The sequence below is a fragment of the Anomaloglossus baeobatrachus genome, chromosome 7, assembly GCF_048569485.1.
Source record: "Anomaloglossus baeobatrachus isolate aAnoBae1 chromosome 7, aAnoBae1.hap1, whole genome shotgun sequence".
NCBI classification, from domain to species: Eukaryota; Metazoa; Chordata; class Amphibia; order Anura; family Aromobatidae; genus Anomaloglossus; species Anomaloglossus baeobatrachus.
In genome coordinates, this window is record NC_134359.1 from 159,247,601 (window position 1) to 159,266,440 (window position 18,840).

At 43.9% G+C, this 18,840-nt stretch overlaps 1 protein-coding gene across 6 annotated transcripts in view; it reads right to left on the reverse strand.

Annotated features, from left to right (window-relative positions):
- GULP1 (GULP PTB domain containing engulfment adaptor 1) overlaps nt 1-18,840 on the reverse strand; it is a 2,424,202-nt gene that overhangs the window by 1,958,187 nt on the left and 447,175 nt on the right. For all 6 annotated transcript variants that reach the window (XM_075317776.1, XM_075317775.1, XM_075317777.1 and 3 more), the window contains one exon: nt 2,383-2,607. The gene's annotated coding sequence lies outside the window, so the exon portion shown is untranslated. The remainder of the gene's footprint in view (nt 1-2,382; nt 2,608-18,840) is intronic.

Sequence of the window (18,840 nt, forward strand, 5' to 3'; positions counted from 1 at the left end):
CTTCCTACAGACACAAGCAAAAAATGTTGTAGAAAGCCTTCCTGGCAAAGAAAAAATGATATTATTTTAAAACGAGGGTGATGGTGATTTTCCATGTTATTGCATATGGATTTAGAAGTAGATTTTTTTAGCTCAGAGGTCTCAAACATCAAGCCCCTCAGGCTGCTTCTTGCGGCCCGCAGGCACGTGCCCCCCTCGACGATCAAAGCTGGTGCAGGGGTCACAGCCATCACTGCTTTATTTCAGATGTACGTTTTATTGACGCTGCGCAGCGTCAAGCTCTCTCTGCACTATTCTAATGGCAGCAGCTAGCCACTCAGGCGAGCAACTGATGGTATGACATCACCTGCTTGCCTCTGATTGGAATAGTGCAGAGAGCTTGACTCTGCATTGCGGTGGTGACAAAACGTTCATTAGAACGTTGCTATATACAAACAAAAAAAATGCCCATTTGTTATAATAAACAAGCAAAAAATGTTCAAAAACAGTGATCCAAAGGTGTAAAGAAAAAAAAATATGATACCAATAGAAATGTCACTTTGTCCTGCAATCAATGTGGCCCCCCCAAATTATTTTCTTTCTATGTACAGCTCATACACCCAGCCGAGTTTGAGACCCCTGCTTTAACTGGAATAAGTAGCTGACCAATACCTTTGCCCATATAGTTTGTAAACTATTATACAGACAGTGCTATTCTGATCTCTGCAGGCCTAGACATTACTAAGAGATACTAAATTCTTGTTTCGGCTTTGTAGCACTTTGACATAATTTATTAAATAGCGACATTTCATTTTTTTCATACATTTGACTAAATCCAAATAGGTTTCTTTGCAATAAAAAGCGTGTACTGTCAACATTGACATCTGTGTATTCGATTGATGTTGTTTCCAAGCCTTTGATATAACAAGTAACATTAAGCAACACGGAAGCCATTTCGCACCCGTATAGCGGCCAGCTTCAGAATACTTCTTTGATAAACAAGAACCACCAGAATCAACTATTTATCTGCGGCGTCCCTCTCATTGAAGTTTCATTTGCCTGAATGTCCAACAACAAAATGCTAACACCAATTAAAAGAAAAGATTAAGGGCTCCAGTATAAAGAGCATTAATAGCTGGAGGAAGAAAACTGAAAATCTGAAATGCAGCAGCCAGTAACTACCACAGGGATTAGAAAACATCTGACAAAAAAGATAACTGATCTGTCTCAAACCAAGGATTATCTAAGGGTACCTTCACACTTTAGCGATGCAGCAGCGATCCGACCAGCGATCTGACCTGGTCAGGATCGCTGCTGCATCACTACATGGTCGCTGGTGAGCTGTCAAACAGGCAGATCTCACCAGCGACCAGTGACCAGCCCCCAGCCAGCAGCGACGTGCAAGCGACGCTGCGCTTGCACGAAGCCGGCGTCTGGAAGCTGCGGACACTGGTAACTAAGGTAAACATCGGGTATGGTTACCCGATGTTTACTTTAGTTACCAGCGCACACCGCTTAACTTAGCGTGTGCAGGGAGCAGGAGCCGGCACTGGCAGCGTGAGAGCTGCGGAGGCTGGTAACGAAGGTAAATATCGGGTAACCACCTTGGTTACCCGATGTTTACCTTGGTTACAGCTTACTGCAGGCTGTCAGATGCCGGCTCCTGCTCCCTTCACATTCAGGATAGTTGCTCTCTCGCTGTCACACACAGCGATGTGTGCTTATCAGCGGGAGAGCAACAATAAAAAAATGAACCAGGGCGGTGTGTAACAAGCAGCGATCTCACAGCAGGGGCCAGATCTCTGCTCAGTGTCACACACAGCGAGATCGCTAATGAGGTCACAAAAAACGTGACTCAGCAGCGATCTCAGTAGCGATGTCGCTGTGTGTGAAGTACCCCTAAGGTAAGCAAGATCATAGGTAGAACTAAGCATACACCAACAATCCCCTCATAAATTCTTCCTTGGTGAGTACCAAGAGTTACTCTTTCTTCTCTTCCGAGAGTGTAACTTTCCACACAAGGGTCCTCGCTCACTCCCACACAGAGACCTAGTCCAGGATGTGGATCAGTGGTGATGGAGGCAGCCCAAAAGCAGCATCATTATTGTCACCTGTCATATTACTCATGAGATTATGTTAGAAAGACAATTAATGTAAGTACATTGTAGCCTCTATATTCTATCTGCTTGTGAAACTTCAGTCCTTTCCACGTTTTATTCTTCCTCACAGCTCCCCACCGGCTGGGTACATGACTTTCTTCATCAGGTCTTTATGCCTCTATATCAAACTTAAATTCTCACATTTTGTTTTAATAATAATGTTATGCCATTATTTGTCAAAGGCCAACAGCGAAACATTTAGTGTTTTCATGAATAGTTTAGAAAGTGATTTACAATGATTTACCTGTTTTACAGTCGCCCCAGCTGTTGACTGTTGCCCCAAAGAAACATTTCTCAACTTCTTGGTTCTCTAGGTCAAACCAACTTTAAACTTGATTAATTCCAAATTGAAGCACTGAATGAGGTCAGCAGCACTTTAAGCCCCAGTTTTTAGTTCACTTGATAAAATCCAAATTTTTTCCAGTTGTGAGTTCAAGTCTGTTCTGTCCTTTGATGTATTAGTATCACCCTGGAAAACATTAGGAACATGTCATTTCATCGGAAAACTCAATAAATATCTGCAGCTAAGTTTATGTCTGCATATTGTGCCAAACACAAGTTTTCTTTAAATCAACATTGTTCAGTAACATAGTAGATGTATAAGTAGGATAACACTTTGCACCAGCTGTGAAATATTACTATCTACTTACTCTATAATAGAGCTATATAAATATAACCATCTGTAATTTTGTCTGTACTTACAATCCTCATTAAAAATAAACAAAATGGGAAATCTAGCAGCAGATAAATCAGTATAACTTTCTTTATCAATAAGAGTTAGATCATATGTGACTATAACTTGTCTAAGAGAAAACAAACTTCACTATTAAAAAACTGTACACTGATAAGAAGCAGCTTCAAGAAACACATCTGGCAAATGAAGCATATCACAACTAAGAAGATCAAGTATTGGAAGTTCTGTGTATTAATAAGAAGGCCAGCATGGTGATTCTACTATATAAGGATCTCCAGTGTAAGGCAGTGCAGAACGGCATATGGGATAATAGTTGAATGATAGAATTTTCCTAAAGTTCCCCGGTAAACTGGGCCGTATTCACAATGTCCATTGTAGCCATGCAGCCCCTGATGCTTTCATGACAATATTAAAGAAATAGGGCAGGTTTGATTAGGTGTGAGTTTTAATGAGTCTTCTTTGTATCAGCAATTAGCCAAGATAGTAGAAACTACCCATCTGAATGTAGCACAGTGAGTTTTTTGATCCTGTAGATTGTGATTTTCTAATTTCCTTACATGTACACAGCTTCTTTTCACAAATCAATAATAAACTGATTTACTCATGTTACGACAGCTGCGTGCAAGTAGGAAAGTGAGGCATATGATAATATGGAGATAATCCTGTGCTTGCAGTTGAATTCATTAGGTTAGCAGACGACATGAGCAAATTTTTGCTTTGTGGCACATTGATTGGCCACACATCGTAAATACTTTAATTACTCTAGAGAAATTAAACACTCTGCGGTCTCCTAGGACTATTTCTAATCCCTTTAAGGCTTATTAGCACAAACAGTTTTAGCTTCATAGTTTCATATTTTTAAGATTAAAGGTAGACTAAGATAGATAGATTAACTGCGCTGAGTTCAACCTATAGCCTAACATGTTGTTCCAGAGGAAAAATAAAGACCCATTGGGAAGACACTAACCTCCATATTTGGGGAAACATTCCTTCCCGACTCCACAAATGCCAATCACACCAGTTCCCTGGATGAACGCCCAATCACAGAATCTAGTGCACGTAATATATTTTTTTTATAAAAGGCATCCAGACTTCTCTTGAATCTTAGTAGTGGATTAACCATTACATTATCATGTGGCAGAGAGTTCCATAGTCTCACTGCTCTTACAGCAAAGAATCTTTGTCTGTGATTATGATTAAACCTTCTTTCTCCTAGATGCAGGGAATGCCTAGATGTAAAAAGGTCATTAGAAAGGCCTCTGTACTGGCCATTCATATATTTGTACATTCTAATAAGATCATCCCTAAGCTTTTGTTTTTCCAAAACAAGTAAGTCTAAGTTTAAACTGTCCTGTTATTGCATGCCACCCATTTCTTTAATAACCTTGGTTGCTCTTCTCTGCACCCGCTTATAATTCAGCTATGTCCTTCTTATACATCGAGAACCAAAATTGTACACATTATTTTATGTGTGGTCACACTAGTGACTTGTATAGAGGTAAAACTATGTTCTCACATCAGCATTTATGCCTCGTTTAATGCATCCCATTATTTTATTAGCCTTGGCAGCAGCTGATTGACACTGTTGAGTAAAGTTGAGCTTGCAATCTACCCATACACCCAAGTCTTTTTTCAGTGACAGGTTTGCCCAGTGTTTTACAATTAAGTACATAATTATAAATTTTATTTCCACGGTCCAAGTGCATGATCTTACATTTATCCTCACTAATCTTCAATTGATATTTCTTAGCCCAAGCCTCCAGTTTACCTTAATCCTTCTGTAATATTAAAGGGAATCTGTCAGGTGCAATATGCACCTAGAACCATGATATACAAACATTAAGACCATATCGAATATCCACATAAATCCAGATTTCTTCATAGTTTTTACATATTCATAAATTAATTAAATATATATAAATGTGGATTATCGGGACTATCAGGACAATCGCAATTTACATATATAAACAAAGGAAAGAGGAGGCGATCAAACAGTCCATTAATGTGCAAAATTTATTTTATTGTCAGGTGAAGGTAAAAAACACCATAAAAACAATATGACCGGGCAAATCCACCTATAATTATTAATATATAATCATTGGCCTTCTGAAATACCTAAGCATATTGTATGACAACCTACAGCTGTCCAATTTATATCATGCAACCTCCAAACTTTATATCAATTGATTGGATCGAACACCTAGTTGTATACTTTTATCAAAATATGAATATAATATGATAATGGTTCATCCTACTATGGTTGTATGGATCCCCCTGATGAAATGATCATAACAGTATAGGATCGTGAAACGTATGCGTCGGGATCTTCTCCAGGGGGACCGCTCTGCTGCTGCTCACAGGCTGTGTTTGGACCATGGGTATGCCTTCCCTATCTTAGGTTATTGCTGCCCCTTGTCCTTTACTTTCATGTCTGACCTGCTGGTCAGTGTGTTTGCAATCTGTGTTATATGATGCAATTCTCTTATACATAAACATTCTATTTACCATCTGTGCTATGTATATTATGAGATGTGTCTGACACATACTGAGTGTGGGGCATCTATTTTGTGCATATGCTATGACTTTTGTGCCCACCTCTTTATATTGGTTGTCATTACATATCTGCCTCATTGAGATGATTTTCCATAGCACTCCATGTTTATTTTGTCACCTCACAGTTGCTATTTGACACTGTATATGTATGCTATACGTGTCTATATACTACCTGTTATACACATGCCTCTGATTTCGCTGCTGAATCTCCTTTGTGCCAGTCCTTTTGTATAATAAACATTGTTATTTTGCATTACACTCAGTTTTGTTCTCCCTGTTTTTCATATGTATAGAGTGTGCCATGTAGGAAGGGTTATTATGCCATCCTTTCCCTACCCTTATATCGTGGCTTTTTGCTTTCTAATCACCTTTATTAAATAGTGTATCAAATAAGAATATCAATGTTTGTCTATACTATCAAAGTGATCACTGACAGCTGGAGCAGTTTATAATCTTTATTCCTCAGTCTCCGCTGTGGCTGTAACTGAATATTTTAGCCTGCAGCGCTGCATTAATTGTACTACATGGATACTTATATATTATTAAATTTATTCATGTTCTAATATAGTACCATTGGATTTATGGGGCTGTTGCATCAAATCCTTGAACTTTATAATGTTAAAATAAATAAATAATTGGGTTATGCCGATATTTGCAAACCTTTTGTGATTGTAGAGTGATATCGGATTTATGCAGCCACCTGAATGAATCTTTTCATATGTGTCTTGTAGCAATATCTCTAATCCAGCGCTGATCATTTATTTGGTAAACTTGCGGTTTCTCTAATAAGATCTGCTGGTTGTGCTGACATTATTTGACAACGTCTGCAGGCTAGCTTGACACAGCTTATGTACGGATACGATCCAAAATATCCATACTACCATAGTAGGATCTACCATTATCATATTATATTCATATTTTGATAAAAGTATACAACTAGGTGTCTGATCCAATCAATTGATATAAAGTTTGTAGGTTGCATGATATAAATTGGACAGCTGTAGGTTGTCATACAATATGCTTAGGTATTTCAGAAAGCCAATGATTATATATTAATAATTATAGGTGGATTTGCCCGGTCATATTGTTTTTATGGTGTTTTTTACCTTCACCTGACAATAAAATAAATTTTGCACATTAATGGACTGTTTGATCGTCTCCTCTTTCCTTTGTTTATATATGTAAATTGCGATTGTCCTGATAGTCCCGATAATCCACATTTATATATATTTAATTCATTTATGAATATGTAAAAACTATGAAGAAATCTGGATTTATGTGGATATTCGATATGGTCTTAATGTTTGTATGTCTAACTTTTACTGTGTTTTGCACAGGTTATATTTCGACCACAATAGACTATAAAGCCAGAGAAAGTTCCTGGCTCCAACAGATTGATCAGATGTATGGGGGAAACACCTCTGTTCCACCGAAGGCCAATGTATACCACGATTTAGACAAAATGTTTTTTGATATACAAAAAGGATTACTGAGACGCACCAAATTATGGTGGAACCGGGTACTTTTGGAAAAATATGTATCCCTTCAACTAATACCTAGGGGATTGCGAATACGCGTGACTCCGAGTTTTCCAGTGGATGATGATACACTTATATCTCATTGGGAGGAGACGTGTAATACATGCTCACTGACACTAATGAAGCTGCTTATTGATTTGAATACTGGATCTATTGAAAAAAATCGATAAAAATCTTGATGTCCAACAAGCACAATTCAAATCTTCATGTCCGTAGGATAAGCTCAAGGAATATGAAACCACATTGGGGCAAAAATTGGACACTTTGGTCCGTAAAATTAATGAGATACAAATCAAAAAATTAAAAAGAGACCAAAAAGATCATACCGAGAAAAAGGTATATTTCTGGAAGAAAGTGTCCAACAGCTCACAACCTAATGAGGAGTTACCTTCATCCTCATCAATAACTTCATTGAGTGATTCCTCGGATGGTCAACATTCAATGATAACTACACGGTCTGGCATGCGGAACTTTAATGGTGGGAATTTCCAGGGTCGTACCTATAGGAGATACCAACATAATGGTGACGAGACTGATAGAACTAAGGTAATTAACCTCAGTACCTATGATCTCTCAATCTTTGATTTATCCCTACTTGCTATGGGCCTGTCGTTCTCCCCTACTATGAAATTTGATGAGTTTACGGCTGTTAAGGACCTCCATATTTTTGCACGCTCCTTAATTTTCAAAAAATACTTCTATGATGAAACTATTCAATCTCTTTTTCCATCAGTGAAAGAACAGGAAGCTTTAAAAATTTTGGAGGAACTTTCTGCCGAACACTCATCAGGGGAGACAGGTAAGATTCCAGCATGTATTGCACCTAGATCCTGTAAATTCCCACCATTATCGTCATCAGCCCATGTAGACCTTTTTGTGCAGGTTGTCTCTAATGCGTTCCACAAGATTTCAAAAAATCTGAAACAGGATAATTTATCCAGAGACGAACGTGAACGTTTTAGAGAATTACAACAACTTCCTGAAATTATCATAAAGCCAGCGGACAAGGGTGGCAATGTTGTTCTCTGGCCCGCCTCGATGTATGAGAAGGAGGCTTTTTCTCAGCTATTAAATAATATATGTTATAAAAAACTTACATAAAATCCATTATCCAGCTTTAACAAACAACTTTTGGATATCATTGAGGCGGGCGTAGAGAACAACATTGTCACCAGAGATCTAGCAACTGCATTGATGGTGAAAGAGCCCTGTATCTCTACATTTTATTTGTTGCCTAAATTACATAAAAACATGACCACACCACCTGGCCGCCCGATTATATCGGGCTGTGGCAACTACTTACAAAATGTTAATAGATGGTTGGACTATAATCTCCAGCCTTTGGTGGAGTGTCTGCCATCATTTCTGAAAGATACCGGGGATCTCCTCCGAAAAGTGGATGGACTCCATCTAGGGAAGGATACCATCATGGTGACCGGGGATGTGGAATCCCTTTATACTAACATCAGGCACCGTGATGGTTTACGTGCTACAGAATTCTTCCTGAATTCATCCAATATGTCTGTTCCTGCTCGTCGATTCTTAATGTCACTTCTGGAATTTGCTCTGACTCACAATTTTTTTACTTTTAAAGGGTCCTTCTACCTGCAGCTCCAGGGCACAGCGATGGGCGCATCGTATGCGCCCTCGTATGCTAATTTATTCCTGGGGCTGTGGGAGAGGGACCTTTTCCTGTCAGATCAGCATTCGTCGATGGACCACGTCCTCTTTTGGGTGCGGTACATCGACGATAAATTTCTGATCTGGCAGGGAACGGAAGAAGATCTCCATTTATTTATGAGTTCTTTAAATCAGAATGAGTCTATCATCAAGATCACATATCAGTGGTCAACACAAAGCATTGATTTCCTAGATGTGACGTTGAGAAGAGACGAGCAGGACATGATACAGACTGATCTGTATAGAAAACCATCGGCCACCAATGCTTTATTGCATGCTACCTCCTCCCATCGTAAATTTATGATCAAGGATATACCCACTGGTCAGTTTTTACATCTAAGACGTATTTGTTCTACTGACAGAGATTTTGAGCTACAAAGTAAAGACCTTATGTTGAGATTCAAAAAACGTGGATACAGTGGGAGAGTCTTAAAAAAGGCGTACCATCGGGCCAAGTATTCTCATAGAGAGTCCTTACTGTACCCTAAAAATAAAGATAAGAATGATGGAGATATACCAACTAAGGAGGTAGTAAGATTTATTACTAATTATAATGCAGAGGCTGTACCCATTCGGAGATGTTTAGAACAAGCATGGCCAATTCTTCAGGCCGATCCGATTTTGCTAAAATCTTACCAGCCAAACCTAAAATTACCTTCCGTCGCTCCAAGAATCTCAAGGACCTTTTGGTACATAGCCATTACAATGTCAGTGGACAGAAAACCCTTTGGAATCTCCCCTCAATAAGAAACAACCAAAGTGGGTGCTCCCCCTGTGGCTCCTGTGTTGCCTGCCCAAATATATTGACTTGTCAGGACTTCACTGACTCTAGTGTCAAAAAATTATTTAAGATCAAGAAATCCAATAATTGCAACACTAGAGCAGTAATATACTACGCCACATGCCCATGCCCTAAAATATATATTGGGCTCACCACCAGAAAATTAAAAGTTAGAGTCAGAGAGCATGTATTGGGGATTATGGCGGCTCCTGGAGAGGATGATGTTTTGAAATAAAAAACAATCCCCCGTCATTTTTTGGAGTGCCACAACTCAGATGGGGCATTGCTGAAGGTGAGGGGGATTGATGCTATTGACTTGGGGATCAGGGGTGGTAAGCTCAGTAAACGCCTTGCCCAACTTGAGACCAGATGGATATGGACACTCTCCACCATGTATCCATCTGGTGTCAACGAAAATATGAGTTTTGTTCCCTATTTGTAGAATTGGTGTTTTTAGGTTGCTTCGGTGGTACCTTCTTTTATGTGTGTTTGCCGAAACACGTGTAGGGCGTCTTGTGTTCCTGGGTATTATCCACCTTATATCTAATAGCATATCAGGTAATAACATCAATGGTTTTCCTATAATGTTAATGTGATCAGTGATAGCCTGAGCAGACTTATGCCTGCATTTCCTTACGAGTCGGCTTGAATTCTCCGCTGTGGCTGTAAATCAATGCCTTAGCCCGCTGTGCTGTGATAACTGTGTCACGTTGATATATGTAGAAACCCTATGCTACAATATAGGATTTGGATGTATAGGGCTGTTGCATTAACCCTTGAGTTATACAAACTTCCATATATGATAACAGATGGATCTTTATGTGTAGATTCTCCCGTGGAGTTAAATACAATTGTCGTGCTTATGCAGCCGCCTGAATAAACCTTTATATATATCTTGTGGTAAAGTCTACAGTTTATTGCTGTTAAATATTTGTTATATTTGTGATCTAACGCTGATTTTTTAACAATATCTGCACCTTTATTAAATAGTGTATCAAATAAGAATATCAATGTTTGTCTATACTATCAAAGTGATCACTGACAGCTGGAGTAGTTTATAATCTTTATTCCTCAGTCTTCGCTGTGGCTGTAACTGAATATTTTAGCCTGCAGCGCTGCATTAATTGTACTACATGGATACTTATATATTATTAAATTTATTCATGTTCTAATATAGTACCATTGGATTTATGGGGCTGTTGCATCAAATCCTTGAACTTTATAATGTTAAAATAAATAAATAATTGGGTTATGCCAATATTTGCAAACCTTTTGTGATTGTAGAGTGATATCGGATTTATGCAGCCACCTGAATGAATCTTGTTTTCATATGTGTCTTGTAGCAATATCTCTAATCCAGCGCTGATCATTTATTTGGTAAACTTGCGGTTTCTCTAATAAGATCTGCTGGTTGTGCTGACATTATTTGACAACGTCTGCAGGCTAGCTTGACACAGCTTATGTACGGATACGATCCAAAATATCCATACTACCATAGTAGGATGTACCATTATCATATTATATTCATATTTTGATAAAAGTATACAACTAGGTGTCCGATCCAATCAATTGATATAAAGTTTGGAGGTTGCATGATATAAATTGGACAGCTGTAGGTTGTCATACAATATGCTTAGGTATTTCAGAAAGCCAATGATTATATATTAATAATTATAGGTGGATTTGCCCGGTCATATTGTTTTTATGGTGTTTTTTACCTTCACCTGACAATAAAATAAATTTTGCACATTAATGGACTGTTTGATAATCTCCTCTTTCCTTTGTTTACCTAGAACCACGAGCAGTTCTGGATGCCTATGGCTAATCCCTGCCTAACTGTAACTGTATCTAGTAGCATAAACAAAGAGATCTTTAGAAAATGTATTTCTAAAGAACCTTCATGATATGCTAATGCATGCAGGGACTAGTCGCAAGGGCATTAGTTCCTGTGCTTATTCTGTCTTCTTAGCATGTTAGCATGCCCACAGGGGCATGCAAGCATGGTATTCAATGCACAATGCCCAGCATCATCAGCGGTGACGTGCGTACCTGTGTCCCTTGTCACCACATCAGTTGCTGGGTGGTGCGAATGATCAGACATCCTGGCACTTCTGGTCTTGCGCACTAGACATCTCTGGAGTCGGGACGCAAACACCCGACATCATAGTGCACGTGACCAGAAGTGTGTGGCATTCTGATCATGCACAATGCCCGGCGTCTGATGCGGTGACAACGGACACAGGTATGCGCTTCACTGCAGACAACACTAGGCAATGGGCATTGAATAGCATGTTACCACATCCCTGTGGACGTGCTAACATGCTAAGAGGGCAGAATGAGCGCAGGAACTAATGCCCTAGCGACTAGTCCATGCACTCATTAGCATATCATAAAGGATCTTTAGAAATACTTTTTCTAAAGATCTCTTTATATATGCTACTACAGGGTATATGTTCATATTATTTTCTTCTTTGGTCCTTTATGTCTTATAGCCAATGTGAACATAAGCTTATAAGTTACATATACACAAACTCATACTCCGACTCACTTTTTTGTTTCTTTTGTAGTCTCTTGTACTCAGTACAAATAGGGTGTGGCGCCCTTCTCAATGAGCTGGGCATTTAATCTAATGCTTCCCATGGCTGTGTGTCCAGTTGGGACCCAGCCACTCTCTGCCCTTATTCAGATTGGTATCTGTTGATGGTGAGGTTTTTATATTAGAGTGTAGGTACTGTCCTAATTGGGTGCACCTTGTCACGGTGGGGTGGCTTTACGCTTTTTTGATCAAAATAGTGATTACTAAGTACCCTATGTTCATTTCTATGCCTTATGCTTTTATTTAGTTACAGCAGGGTATATGTTCATATTATTTTCTTCTTTGTTTTTTTAGATACAAGGACAGTTAGGAAGGGATTAGAAATATGCACCCAGAACTGCTCGTGGTTCTGTGTGCATATTGCACCTAACAGGTTTGCTTTAAGATTATTATATACACTTGCTATTTGTAACATTTCTTGTCACTTGATCTGGTCTGGATATTTGCACTCTAGATCTTACTCTATATTGGAAATAAAGTAGAAAAGTTAGACAGGGATTAGAAATATGCACCCAGAACTGCTCGTGGTTCTGGGTGCATATTGCACCCGACAGGTTCAGTTTAAATTATTTCCATCTCTACTGATTACCCTGCATGGTTTAGTATCGTCTGCAAATATTGAAATTCTACTCTGTACACCCCCTTCAAGATAATTAATAATTAAGTTCAAAAGAAGAGGGCCCAGTACTAACTCTTGTGGTACCCAACTGTTAACTGTGACCAAGTCAGAGTGTGTTCTATAAATAACCACTTTTTCTTTCTTTCACTGAGCCAGATCATAATTTAGTTACAAATATTTTCACCTATGATCCTCCCCCACATCCACGCCAGCAAACTCCTTTCCATATTCTCTATAGAACCCAGTGATGCAAGCTGCTTATTTAGATTAGAAAACAAATATCCAAAATGAAAAGGAAAAAATGGCATTGTGACCTACATAGCACACTCTGAATGGAATAGTAAAGCAAGGAGAACAGAAACAAGAGTATAGTGCAAAAATACTATATTTATTCAGAAAGGACTGGCACAAGAGGAATCAGCGCCACATATTAGAGGTATGTGTATGACAACATGTATATAGGGATCATGGAGCATGAGATATACAGGTGCAGTGCTGATAGCAACTGGAGATCAAAGTATGGTCAGGTCATAAAGTGCTACAAGGAAAACCATGAAGGTGAAATAGATAAAAAAAATATACATATTATTATTACCACGAATACAAAGAAGTGGAGAATAGCTATAGTACTATACAAATTATTCACTTTGTACTCCACTTAGTACTCCACACTAAGTATAAGTTAAGTAGTCCTATATTGCACAAAGCCCAGATGACAGAAAATACAAAAATATGTACACATTAGATACATCATGCAAAAAATGCAGGTTAAAAGACTCTGGCCAGCAGGTTAGAGGAATAAAGGACAATGGGCAGCAAAAACCAGGTACAGAGAGGCATACCCATGGTCCTAACACAGCCTGCACTCATACTATTTACTTACTCCACCTTCTTGTCCCTGGGATCGCATCCTCTGTATTTCATGTGACCGCCTTCGTCCCTCCTTCCTCTGTGTCGCGCGGCTGCACTTCCGGGTGTACTTGTCCGGTGTCCTTGGCATCTTTAATCGCCTCTGCGCATGCGCGGGTTTGCGGTGACGCGTCCCCATTCCCGCGCATGCGCCTACCTTACTGATGGGCGTTGATTGCCGATGACTTAGAGCCTGGAAAACTATTGGTGCGGCCGCGCTGACACCGACGGGGGAGTGGCGGGGCCGGTCTGGCACCATGTTTAAAAAGCATGTTTGTTCACAGCGTTTTATCTCCCCCTGATGAAATGATCATACTCCTGTGAGATCGTGAAACGTATACGTCGGGGTCCTTTTCCAGGGGGACCTCCCTGCTGCTATTTTCTCAGGCTGTGTTAGGACCATGGGTATGCCTCTCTGCACCTGGTTTTTGCTGCCTATTGTCCTTTATTTCTCTGACCTGCTGGCCAGAATCTTGTAACCTGCATTTTTTGCATGATGTTTCTAATGTGTACATATTTTTGTATTTTCTGTCATCTGGGCTTTGTGCAATATAGGACTACTTAACTTATACTTAGTGTGGAGTATTCACTTTGTATAGTACTACAGCTATTCTCCACTTCTTTGTATTCGTGGTAATAATAATATGTATATTTTTTTTATCTATTTTACCTTCATGGTTTTCCTTGTAGCACTTTATGCCCTGACCATACTTTAATCTGCAGTTGCTATCAGCACTGCACCTGTATACCTCATGCTCCATGATTCCTATATACATGTTGTCATACACATGCCTCTGATTTGTGCCGCTGATTCCTCTTGTGCCAGTCCTTTCTGAATAAATATAGTATTTTTGCACTATACTCTTGTTTCTGTTCTCCTTGTTTTCTTATTTAGATCTAGTACCTGGGCTTTCAAATGTACAACATGCACACATCTCACAGATCAGTGTGCATTCTAAAATGGCTGTTCAAGTATTGCATACATACAAGATACTGTATATACTAGATGGCATTGTCAATAATGGAGCACATTTTATCTATATATATAATTGCCTTATTCTGTCTGTCTGTCTGTCTGTCTGTCTTGCTCCGAAATTGTGTCCTTACGGTGACACAAAGCTGATTGGCCGCTGGGCTCGCCATGGCCCCGCCCCCCCACACGGATTGGCCTCTCGCCCCGGCTCTCTGCAGGCCCCGCCCCCCTCACGCAATGCACGCTCGCTCTGACCCAACTGACACGGGGCTCCGATTCCCAGGTGAGTACACACACATCAGATCACACTCACTCTCACACACACCTCACACATCACATCCACACACTCACAACATGCTGGGATATCGCTTGCTTCTACACCGGCTCCGTCAGGATCCCGGCAGCGCCAGACATAACCTTGCGATGCTGGGATCTTAACGGAGGCCGTGAAAGCTGGTAACCATTATACACATCGGGTAATTAAGGTCCCTTAGTTACCCGATGTGTATCATAGTTACCAGTGTACACCGGCTCACACTCACTCTCACACACACCTCACACACACATCACATCGCATCCACACATCAAGGTCCTGCAGCTGCGGAACATACATAACATAACAGCACACACACACACACAAATCAGATCACACTCACACATACCTCACACATCACATCACATCCAAATACTCACAACATCCTGGGATATCGCTTGCTTCTCGGCGGCGATATTGTGCTGTGAGCTTCCAGGACCTGACGGAGGATCACATGGCCAGAAGCATGTGATATCCCCGGATGTTGTGAGTATCAGCGCGTATGTGCAATATCGTCAGTGTCTGTGTGTGTGAGTGTATGCGATCGGGTGTGTGTGAGTGGATGCGATCGGTTGTGTGGGTGAGTGGATGCGATCGGTTGTGTGGGTGAGTGGATGCGATCGGGTGTGGGTGAGTGTCGGCAGAGGAGCACGGCGTGCTGGAGGAGGCTGGGAGCAGAGAGGCTGTTCTTGGGGAAGGCTGGGAGGGGGAGGCTGATGCTGAGGGAGGCTGGAAGGAGAGAGGCTGAGCAAACGTGCTCCATCCGCCATACTGCGCACTCCCCATCGTGCTGCATCCCCCATGCTGCGCACTCCCAAACGTGCTCCATCTGCCATGCTGCGCACTCCCCATCGTGCTCTATCCGCCATGCTGCACACTCCCAAACGTGCTCCATCCGCCATGCTGCGCACTCCCAAACGTGCTCCATCCGCCATACTGCGCACTCCCCATCGTGCTCTATCCGCAATGCTGCACACTCCCAAACGTGCTCCATCCCCCATGCTGCGCACTCCCAAACGTGCTCCATCCGCCATGCTGCGCACCCCCCATCATGCTCCATCCGCCATGCTGCGCACTCCCAAACGTGGTCCATCCGCCATGCTGCGCACTCCCAAACGTGCTCCATCCGCCATGCTGCGCACCCCCCATCATGCTCCATCCGCCATGCTGCGCACTCCCAAACGTGGTCCATCCGCCATGCTGCGCACTCCCAAACGTGCTCCATCCACCATGCTGCGCACTCCCAAACGTGGTCCATCCGCCATGCTGCGCACTCCCAAACGTGGTCCATCCGCCATGCTGCGCACTCCCAAACGTGGTCCATCCGCCATGCTGCGCACTCCCAAACGTGCTCCATCCGCCATACTGCGCACTCCCAAACGTGCTCCATCCGCCATACTGCGCACTCCCCATCGTGCACCATTCGGCATGCTGCGCACTCCCAAGCGGATGGAGCATGATGGGGGGTGCGCAGCATGGCGGATGGAGCACGTTTGGGAGTGCGCAGCATGGCGGATGGAGCACGTTTGGGAGTGCGCAGCATGACGGATGGAGCACGTTTGGGAGTGCGCAGCATGACGGATGGAGCACGTTTGGGAGTGCGCAGCATGCCGGATGGTGCACGATGGGGAGTGCGCAGTATGGCGGATGGAGCACGTTTGGGAGTGCGCAGTATGGCGGATGGAGCACGTTTGGGAGTGCGCAGCATGGCGGATGGAGCACGTTTGGGAGTGCGCAGCATGGCGGATGGACCACGTTTGGGAGTGCGCAGCATGGCGGATGGAGCACGTTTGGGAGTGCGCAGCATGGCGGATGGAGCACGTTTGGGAGTGCGCAGCATGGCAGATGGAGCACGTTTGGGAGTGCGCAGCATGGCGGATGGAGCACGTTTGGGAGTGCGCAGCATGCCGGATGGTGCACGATGGGGAGTGCGCAGTATGGCGGATGGAGCACATTTGGGAGTGCGCAGCATGGCGGATGGAGCACGTTTGGGAGTGCGCAGCATGGCGGATGGACCACGTTTGGGAGTGCGCAGCATGGCGGATGGAGCACGTTTGGGAGTGCGCAGCATGGCGGATGGAGCACGTTTGGGAGTGCGCAGCATGGCGGGTGGAGCACGTTTGGGAGTGCGCAGCATGGCGGATGGAGCATGATAGGGGGTGCGCAGCATGGCGGATGGAGCACGTTTGGGAGTGCGCAGCATGGCGGATGGAGCACGTTTGGGAGTGTGCAGCATGGCGGATAGAGCACGATGGGGAGTGCGCAGCATGGCGGATGGAGCACGTTTGGGAGTGCGCAGCATGGGGGATGCAGCACGATGGGGAGTGCGCAGTATGGCGGATGGAGCACGTTTGGGAGTGCGCAGCATGGCGGATGGACCACGTTTGGGAGTGCGCAGCATGGCGGATGGAGCACGTTTGGGAGTGCGCAGCATGGGGGATGCAGCACGATGGGGGGTGCGCAGCATGGGGGATGGAGAACGATGGGAGGTGCACACCTCCCCCCAACACACACACACACGCGCACTGCACAACACACACACACTAGGAATCACAAACAACGCCCTACACAGACACCCACACACACAGACAACGCTGCACACACAAATATACGCACATACTGCACAACACACACATTGCTCAAAACATACCTCCCCCCAAAACACACCACACACACACAAACCGCACAACACACACACACAACGCTACAGACACACAGCGCTCCACAAACAACGCAACACACGCAACACACATACAACACCGCTCTCACCCCCCGCGACACTCAGAACATGTACAGCGCCCTACACAAACACTTGGTAACTACACACAACAACATCTATATATATATATATATATATCTATATATATAATTGCCTTATTCTGTCTATCTGTCTGTCTATCTGTCTGTCTGTCATGCTCCGAAATTGTGTCCTTACGGTGACACAAAGCTGATTGGCCGCTGGGCTCGCCATGGCCCCGCCCCCCCACGGATTGGCCTCTCGCCCCGGCTCTCTGCAGGCCCCGCCCCCCTCACGCAATCCACGCTCGCTCTGGCTCCATCCGCCATACTGCGCACTCCCAAACGTGCTCCATCCGCCATACTGCGCACTCCCCATCGTGCACCATTCGGCATGCTGCGCACTCCCAAGCGGATGGAGCATGATGGGGGGTGCGCAGCATGGCGGATGGAGCACGTTTGGGAGTGCGCAGCATGGCGGATGGAGCACGTTTGGGAGTGCGCAGCATGACGGATGGAGCACGTTTGGGAGTGCGCAGCATGACGGATGGAGCACGTTTGGGAGTGCGCAGCATGCCGGATGGTGCACGATGGGGAGTGCGCAGTATGGCGGATGGAGCACGTTTGGGAGTGCGCAGTATGGCGGATGGAGCACGTTTGGGAGTGCGCAGCATGGCGGATGGAGCACGTTTGGGAGTGCGCAGCATGGCGGATGGACCACGTTTGGGAGTGCGCAGCATGGCGGATGGAGCACGTTTGGGAGTGCGCAGCATGGCGGATGGAGCACGTTTGGGAGTGCGCAGCATGGCGGATGGAGCACATTTGGGAGTGCGCAGCATGGCGGATGGAGCACGTTTGGGAGTGCGCAGCATGCCGGATGGTGCACGATGGGGAGTGCGCAGCATGGCGGATGGAGCACGTTTGGGAGTGCGCAGCATGGCGGATGGAGCACGTTTGGGAGTGCGCAGCATGGCGGGTGGAGCACGTTTGGGAGTGCGCAGCATGGCGGATGGAGCACGATAGGGGGTGCGCAGCATGGCGGATGGAGCACTTTTGGGAGTGCGCAGCATGGCGGATGGAGCACGTTTGGGAGTGTGCAGCATGGCGGATAGAGCACGATGGGGAGTGCGCAGCATGGCGGATGGAGCACGTTTGGGAGTGCGCAGCATGGGGGATGCAGCACGATGGGGAGTGCGCAGTATGGCGGATGGAGCACGTTTGGGAGTGCGCAGCATGGCGGATGGACCACGTTTGGGAGTGCGCAGCATGGCGGATGGAGCACGTTTGGGAGTGCGCAGCATGGGGGATGC